The sequence below is a fragment of the Helianthus annuus genome, chromosome 11, assembly GCF_002127325.2.
Source record: "Helianthus annuus cultivar XRQ/B chromosome 11, HanXRQr2.0-SUNRISE, whole genome shotgun sequence".
Classification (NCBI taxonomy): Eukaryota; Viridiplantae; Streptophyta; class Magnoliopsida; order Asterales; family Asteraceae; genus Helianthus; species Helianthus annuus.
This window is the reverse complement of record NC_035443.2, coordinates 172,693,129-172,702,247: the sequence shown is the minus strand read 5'-3', so window position 1 is coordinate 172,702,247 and position 9,119 is coordinate 172,693,129. Positions and strand designations below refer to the sequence as shown.

Genomic DNA, 9,119 nt, shown 5'->3' with positions numbered 1-9,119 from the left:
AAGATCTAAGAGACTCTCTGAATGGAAATGGGTCGAGGTTATAAATTTAGATGATTCTGAGGACGATGAGAAAGAAGATGAATTAGATGATACTGCTGATTCGAGCACAAACAAGAAAAACGGATCAAAAAAGAAGAGATTTTAGATTGAATATATCAAGTGTTTTTATGTTTTTTTCATTTTCAGTTGTTTTTGTTTGATATAGACTATCCCATGAATAATAAAGTTTATTTTATATTTGAAGTTTATGTTTTGTGTTATTTTATTGCACTTATAATTTACATCTCGATTGAACTAATATACTTTAGTACTTAATCATGTTCGTATTATATAATTTACATGTTCGTACTTGATCATTTCCAAAGAGATAAATTCGATTACCAAGAATGGCCAAAACATGAAAACTACCTCTTGGTTTGGAGTAAATTCAAGATTGTATTTACAAAGCACACTAAACTTATTCAATTTAACAGTCATGTTCCACGAAGATTTCGTATATATCCATTAGTGCCTTCTATAAAAAAAAATACTGTTGGACGACACGAGGTATGAAAAAATAATTATATAATATTATAGATTTTTCGAATAATTTGTATTTCTTAAATAAAAAGATAAAGTTAATAAAGATATAAACTTTTACATCCTATTTTTTTTATAAAAAAATGTTTTATAAAAATATGATTTTTTAAATATTTATAAAAAATGAAATTTAACATTAGTTAAAGGTGTTTAAAACGTACCTACAAGTCACCTACTATTTTTTTACTTTTTACTTTTTCAAAAACGAAAATTTTAAAATTAAAGTTTATTGATGAGTATGATGTGGATATTTAAAAAAGTTATGGACTTTAAACAATAAAATTATAAACTTTATCATTTCACCAACAAAATAAACTTACTTTATAACGATAGCAACTTATTTTTTTATTTTTTGTCATTTGTTTAGTATTTTTTATTAACAAACGAATCTTTACATGTTTAAAACAGTTTTTCTATACTTTATTTATTATTAATTTTTATAACAAAACAAAACTTTGATATTTAGTAGATAGAAGATAAACTATGTTCCAAAATTTTAGGAATTATTTAATACTAATTTACGGATTAGTAGATAGATAGTAAACTATATCCCAAAATTTTAGGAATTATTTAATACTAATTTACAATATTTAGTAGATAAATAGTAAACTATGTCCCAAAATTTTAGGAATTATAAGTCAACTAATAAAAAAACAATTATTGCAGTTATTCTTGGATATTAATCTAATAATTTGCATTTTTTAATTAAAAAGTAATAAAGTAATAAACTTTAAAGCTAAACTAAAAAACTGAACTTACTATGATATAAAGTTAATAAAAAAATAATTATTTTATAAACATTTTTATAACAAGTAATATAAATAAAATACTCCAGAAATTTACAATCTTTACTAGATAAATTCTAAACTGGGTTCCAAATTTTTAGGAGTTATAAGTTCAACTATATTGTTATAGATAATATTAGTCAGTTCTAAAATAATTATTTACCAACTTGACTAGATACATAGTAGTAGATTGTGTTGCATATTTTTAAGGATTATTAGTTAAAAGTAGACTCATATAGATAAGATTAGTTAGGAACTAAAAATTTGAACTTAGTATGATATAAAGTTAATAAAGATATAAACTCTTATCATCCTATTTTTTATAAAAACAGGTTATGAAATCTTATAAAAATATAAATTTTTTATATTTGTAAAAACCCGAAATTTAACAATTTAAGTTAAAGCTCTAAAACGTACTTACGAGTCAAATACTATTTTTTGTTTTTATAAAAACGAAAATTTTAAACTTAAAGTTTATTGTATGAGTACTATGTGGATATTTATAAAAAGTTATGAACTTTAAAGAATAAAATTATACTTTATAATTTAACCAATAAAATAAACAAACTTTACAATTATAACAACTTATCTTTTATTTTTTGTTTTTTGATTATTAATTTTTATACAAAAAAAAAACAATATTTTTTGTCTTTTGGTTATTATTTTTTATAAAAGAACAAAACTTTTACATATGTGTAAACTTATGACATATATCCACCACAATAATGTTATCATAAATATTATACGAATAAGAAAACTAATAGGAACGAGTGTTGCAATGCAAAGTGTCGCCCCCACCGCATCGCGCGGCACCCTACTAGTTTATTATATATAATAGATTTAGGGTAGCTTCTTGGCTACAGTAGCCAAAGAAGCCCCCATATTCAAATTAATTACATAACTGCCATGTGCAAACTCTCGATATCATTTTACACCACTCACGTCATCCACCAAATCAGAGAGAGAGAGAGAGAGATAAAGCCGCCGGCAAAGGAGGAAGCCGACATCCGGTGACCAGCCTTGGGTCCATGAAACTTCGGCGAGTCAGATCTGTCGTGCATATCCCGTTTTGGTGTAACTCCTACCTATTGCTTCACTGCTCCGGCAACTGATGAAGGATTACGGTGGTTTTGGTTTTGAGCTGGTGGTTGATGATGGGTTTTTGTTGCTCGCCGAGTGAAACGGGTAGAGGTGATTCCAACAAGTAAGATTGTCACAATTGATGGGTTTTTGCAGCTGTAAGCAATTGGGGGTAGTAATCACTGGTAGCTGAGACGACTGCCGGCGGCAGAAACGACTCCGACAGTCGGACACTGGTCAAGAGAGGAGAGAACCCTCTCGATTTCAACTTCAACTTCCAAGTTTGGGATCTCTAATCTTTTCTCATCAAAAACTTCCGGTGAGTGAAGGTAAGCTCGATCTTATACTATTTAATCGCCTATTTTGCATTTTCATTGATAATATATCTACAGTTCATGTTAAGTTAGGGTTTAATGATTTGCTGCAATAGGGTGTCTGTCATGAGTTTATTTCCGTTTGTTTTGGACTACGTGTGTTAATTTCTGTTTGACTTTAGGTCATCCTTTCATTGCTTTATGCTAATTTTGAATTCATTTCCTTGAGTTTTTCTTATTAGTTACGAGGAAGAATGTATTCCGTGAATTTGTTTGTAGTTTTCATTTTTATGTGCTTCGTTCTATGGCTAATTGAGCAGTCGATTTTCATAGAGACACCATTTACAAGTTCAGCTACGTTACTATGTTGATAGTAAAATTGTTAATTTTTGCCTTATGTGATTTAATATGATCTTAGTGCTACTATGGATCTACTTAGATCTCAACGTTGGTTTTGTCTTGATATCCAGTAGCTTAGTAGGACTTAAACATCATAATTCTTCAGGGAGTAGAGCTGTAACTACCTTAATGCTTGCGATAGCAACTTGCTGAAGCACCTATAACTGCCTTAATGCTAGCGATAGCAGCCTGCCGAAGCACTTGAGAAGCTTTTCTTCCTTTCTTTAACTTATTTAATCAGCCCTTGGTATATGCTAATAGGTTTTTGGCATTTTGATTATGGTTTGTGTTTGATTATTGCATTGGGTAATTGTGCTTTTTTGTTTTTTTTTATTATGGTTTGTACTTGATTATGGCATTGACTAATTGTTCAATTTTGTTTACCATAAAATCCATGTATAGGTGTACTGAAAAAATTACTCATATTAAATGGATAAATGCATATATTTCATGTTCTTTTAAGTGTAAAAGATCTATTATATCAACATGATTATAGGTTGGCACATGTTTTGGTTAAATGCATATGAGAAAAATGCCCGGATAGTCCCTGTGGTTTCGCCTTTTTTCACCTATAGTCCCCAACTTTCTAAAATTACCTGAATAGTCCCCAAGTTTTCATTTTTTGTTCCCGGATAGTCCCTAGGTCTAACTTCAGTTTGTTTTCTCTGTTAAAAGAGTGTGAAATGACAAAAATACCCTTTCCTTAAAAGGCCAAACCATAGGGACTATCCGGGCATCTTCTTCTTTTTTTTTATTTATAAAACCCCACCACCACACTTCATCTTCAACCTCCACCCACCATCACCCTCCTCCACCCTCCATTATCACCGCCACAATCAGACACAAACCCCTCTCTCTCTAACCCTCTCCCTCATCAGTCCTCCATATACTAAAATCTTTATAAATACATAAAGGAATATAGATCAATTCAGTGAAAATAAGAAAATGTATTTAACATAAACCATATAGCAAAGTAAATCCATCTGTGAGACTGTGACTGAGTTGTAAGTCTGCAACTCACAGCTGTAAATGAGCATAAATCTCATCATTTGTCACGCCAAACAGCAAAGTAAATTGGAGTAAATAAGAATAATAAAAAATGAAATAATTTCAATGAAATCTTTCGCACAGATAACTGAACATATTCGAATTCAACATATTGGGCTCAATATTGCATAACTATCAAGAAACTGAAGCCACTTGGTTCAACAACCGAAAGCTAAGCCACCAATTCCTACAACATTGTTCAGTCTGTCAGTGGAACGGAGAAAAGGAAAGGCAAGGTTAAGGGCAATCAAACACTAAAGCGGACTATAAGAAAGAGCAACAGAAGCAGGATCCATCAGCGACGCAAAGTCCGACAAAGGCCAGCTTGAACAGTTGATCAATGATTGGTTGCACGCAAAAGCGCCGGTGAGACATATGAAGCCTAAGGTACATGAGAGAGAAGCTGAGAAGGAGAAAAGGGGACGGATTTCTGAAAATAGGGATAGAGGAAAGCTTTGTCCTCGTAAATGGGACGGATTTCAGTGAAAAGGGGACAAATTTCACTGATTTGCTATATGGAGGACTGATGAGGGAGAGGGTTAGAGAGAGAGAGGGGTTTGTGTCTGATTGTGGCGGTGATAATGGAGGGTGGAGGAGGGTGATGGTGGGTGGAGGTTGAAGATGAAGTGTGGTGGTGGGGTTTTATAAATAAAAAAAAAGAAGAAGATGCCCGGATAGTCTCTATGGTTTGGCCTTTTAATGAAAGGGTATTTTTGTCATTTCACACTCTTTTAACAAAGAAAACAAACTGAAGTTAGACCCAGGGACTATCGGGAACAAAAAATGAAAACTTGGGGACTATTCAGGTAATTTTAGAAAGTTGGGGACTATAGGTGAAAAAAGGCGAAACCACAGGGACTATCCGGGCATTTTTCTCAATGCATATAAAGCATAAGTTGGTATGATTTCCTCTTATGTGGCCTAATCAAACTTTTTGGTTATTATATTTTCAGAACCATTGTTGCTGCAACTCTGCAAGGGACACTTTGGGTCAGGTAGTCATCTTTGGTAGTGGGAGCTTTGGTTCTTAAAGTGTAAGGCTTGATTCACATAGGAGAGACACTCTCAGGTAATCCTAATGAACCACCTTCAACCAAAAGGACTCTGATATCGATGGATTTAAAAATTGTTTTCCACACTTAACCTAACAATTCAATATCCAAATTTTTGTAATGGGAAATTTTTAATTCCCCTCACCTGTATAGTTATTTTGGTTAAATTATATTTATCATATGTATTATAGTTGAAGAGTTAAAGATTAAAAAAGTTGCAGTTTCTTTATATATACAATATTAAAATTCTTGAATCTTATTGTTCAATAAAGTTCGTATATAATTTTCGAAGTAAGTTGTTTATTTTTTGTTGCTCCCTGCATTTTAAATCCATCTGGATGCTTTTCATTTTGGGGATTCAAGATAAGGTAGACTCTACATATGTATAAATGTCAAGAAAATTAAAAAGGTTTTATGTATGTTTCCGTTAGGCAAGTCTTCGATATTATGCATTAAATTTGAAATTTCATGTATGCTTTAACTATTGATGTATGTATCTAAAGTTTTTGAATGTAGTAAATTTTAACTAAATTGATACATTATGATATTATAGCTGCAGTGCAATTGTACATCAAATACATAATTTAATACACCATTCTTATTTATGTTGATGCGGAGGCTTAACGATTTACGCCATCCCGCAGGTCGGTATTAATTCGAGTTCATCTACGTTTCACGTCATGTGAGTCACTTGATCGTTTTTCCGGTTTTGATCATCGTTGGGTTTCTATTTAGCATGTTTTTTCGCCCCCACCTCTAATTGCACAGTTTTACGCCCCCCGCCCCGCAACGCGGGGGGCTCAATTCTAGTAATATAACATTTTATGAATGGGCTTAGGAACAGTAAACTAATTGGACAATAATTGAATATAAATTACAATTCTGCCACTTATTTTTTTTGTGCCCCATCGTTTACATGAATGATCAAAAGTCCAAAGTACATGTATTATTTATTTAGATTTGTTTCTTAGAGTATTATATATATATATATATATATTTTTTTGAGTTTTTAAATCAAACAAGCTATAAAGCTTACCATGTACAATTGGACATGCAAAAACTTTTAGCAACCTGTTCATAAATTATATAATGTAAAGTTCATTTATTTAATATATATATATATAGGGTAGGGATATGGTAAAAAGTGTCTAAAATGTAAGAAGGGTAAGAAGTGTTTTAAACCATTGGATATTTGATCTAATGGTTGAGATCAATAGGGTATAAAATGTAAATTGTGTTTTAATTGGAAGGACCTTATGTAAAAATTGAAGGGCAATAGTGACTTTTCCAACATTTCAAATATGGTAACCGTTTCAAAACCACCCATCAAACTCCTAAAGATCAGCGAATTATATGTAACCGCCATCAATCTCCAAAAAAAATCAGCGAATTTCTTCATACTTTAAAACATTCCCAGATTTTTAAAACGTAATCGCAGATTCAAGTCATGGTGTTTTATCTTGAGACATTGTTGATGGCGTGGTGTTTTATCTGGAGACATTGTTCATGGCGTAGTGTTTTATAAATACAAAACATTCCCAGATTTTAAAACACCAAGACTAGGATTCAAGTCATGGTGTTTTATCTGGAGACCTTGTTCATAGTGTGGTGTTTTAAACATCTATGATTCAAGTCATGGTGTTTTATCAGGAGACATTATTCATGGCGTGGTGTTTTATCTGGAGACATTGTTCATAGCGTGGTGTTTTATCTGGAGACATTGTTCATGGTGTGGTGTTTTATCTGAAGACATTATTCATGCCGTGGTGTTTTATCTGGAGACATTGTTCATGGCGTGGTGTTTTGTCTCCAGATGTTTAAAACACTATGCCATGAACAATGTCACCAGATAAAACACCACGCCATGATTCAAGTCATGGTGTTTTATCTGGAATCCCCAGCAACCTTCTATGAATATAACACCATACAACTTAATAGAACACCAGAATAAAACACTATGATACACATTAACCTGCATCGCTGGACTCCATTGAAATTGATATAAAACACCAGAATCGAAAAAAGGCGCAGACGTTAAACAACTGGAATGGGGATATCGATTTGATAATCCTTTATGTATTTATAATTAATGATGATTGAAAGATACGTATAACACAATCGTATTGTATCTTGCAGGAAATTACAAAATTCGTTCAAATCCCTAAACAATCTCATGGACGGTTATTTTTGGATCAGTTATGTTGAATTTGAATTAAATGACAAAAATGTACAATTACAAAACTACCCTTTTGAATTAATTAAGAGGATGGACACTTGTCATTCCAGGAATATTTCTTACACTTCTTACAAATTAGACACTTTGTACAGGATCCTAAACCTATATATATATATATATATATATACTATATAGGGGACCGCTAAAATGAAAACCACCTCCAGTTGTAAGAACTGCGCGAACCACTTTCTAGCCATTAGATCAAGATGATGGATGGATGAGATTAAAAGTATTTAAAAATAATAAAAAGTAGTTTTTGTCTTATTATGTCTTTAATATTTTAATTGAAAAGGGTATTTAAGTAAAATTACTTTTTTTGTCTTTTTATATATATTATATTTAATTGTCTTTTTATCCTATTCATTAATTGCTTTTTATTACTTTTATTTTTAAACATAATTTCTTTATTGAAAACATTTTTAAATTCAGATTTTTTTAAAAGATTTTATACTTTTTACATTTTAAGTTTTACGTTAAAGTTTTTACGTTTTACGTTTTTTGACGCGCCGTTTTTAACGCGGTTTTTTAACGCGACGTTTTTTACGCGCCGTTTTTCAAGCGTCGTTGTTTACGCGCCGTTTTTTTACGCGCCGCTTTTTAACGCGCCGTTTTTTACGCGCCGTTTTTTTAAGGCGTCGTTTTTCTCAATCGTCGTTTTTTTAACGCGCCGTTTTTTACACGTTTTTTACGCGCCGTTTTTTCAACGTTTTTTAACGCGCCGTTTTTCAAGCACCGTTTTTTTTAACGCGCCGTTTTTTACGCTCGGCTTATTCACGCGTCGTTTTTTCAACGCGTCGTTTTTACACCCGGCTTTTTCAGGCCTCATTTTTTGACGACCCGTTTTTTACGTCCGGCTTTTTCACGCGTCGTTTTTTCAACGCAACATTTTTTTACAATAACGTTATTTACGTTTTACGCGCCGGTTTTTTACGTTAACGTTTTTTTACGTTTTACGCGCCGGTTTTTTACGTAAACATTTTTTTACGTTTTACACGCCAGTTTTCTACGTTAACGTTTTTTACGTTTTTACGTTTTACGCGCCGGTTTTTCAATGACATTTTCGTAAAACTTTTTACGTTTTACTAAAAAAATTTACGTTTTACGTTTTACCTAAAACTTTTTACGTTTTACGAAAAAAAATTACGTTTTACGTAAAACTTTTTACGTTTTACGTAAAACTTACGAAAAAATTACGTAACACTTTTTACGCTTCACGTTTTTTACGTTTTACGATAAAAAGTTTACGGTTTACTTTAAAAAGTTTACGGTTTAACTTTTTTTTTTCAAAAACGTTTTTGCACAAAAACGAACGCACCCAGAAAATCGCACAATCGGGAGGTGTCTCAGATACTTTGTTATCATCATCGACGCCTCAAAAAATGAAAAGAACGAGAGGTATCTCGAAAAAAAAAGAGATTTGGCTCAGATTATCCGATAATCAAAAAGGCTGCAAAAGTGGGGTTGCAGGTTCAAAAAACCTACCCTCCGCCGTCCTTGCCGCGCCATCGTCATCTAAAATTACGTTTTTTTTTCATCATCGCCGCCCAAAAAATCGACCATATCAAAACCCACAGTTTTTTTTCACTATCCAAAACATTCAACACATTAGAAATCCCTGATCAAACAT

The 9,119-nt window shown here is 32.2% G+C and overlaps 1 long non-coding RNA gene across 2 annotated transcripts; it reads left to right on the top strand.

Annotated features, from left to right (window-relative positions):
* The first annotated feature begins 2,272 nt into the window (after positions 1–2,272).
* LOC110891089 lies at positions 2,273–6,072 on the top strand. Of its 2 annotated transcripts, XR_002565007.2 has the most exons (3): positions 2,273–2,773; positions 5,158–5,273; positions 5,901–6,072. It is a non-coding gene; the product is annotated as an uncharacterized LOC110891089 (long non-coding RNA). The 2 variants fall into 2 exon arrangements; XR_002565006.2 differs by lacking the exon at positions 5,901–6,072 and having other exon boundaries at positions 5,158–5,551.
* Positions 6,073–9,119: the final 3,047 nt, after the last annotated feature.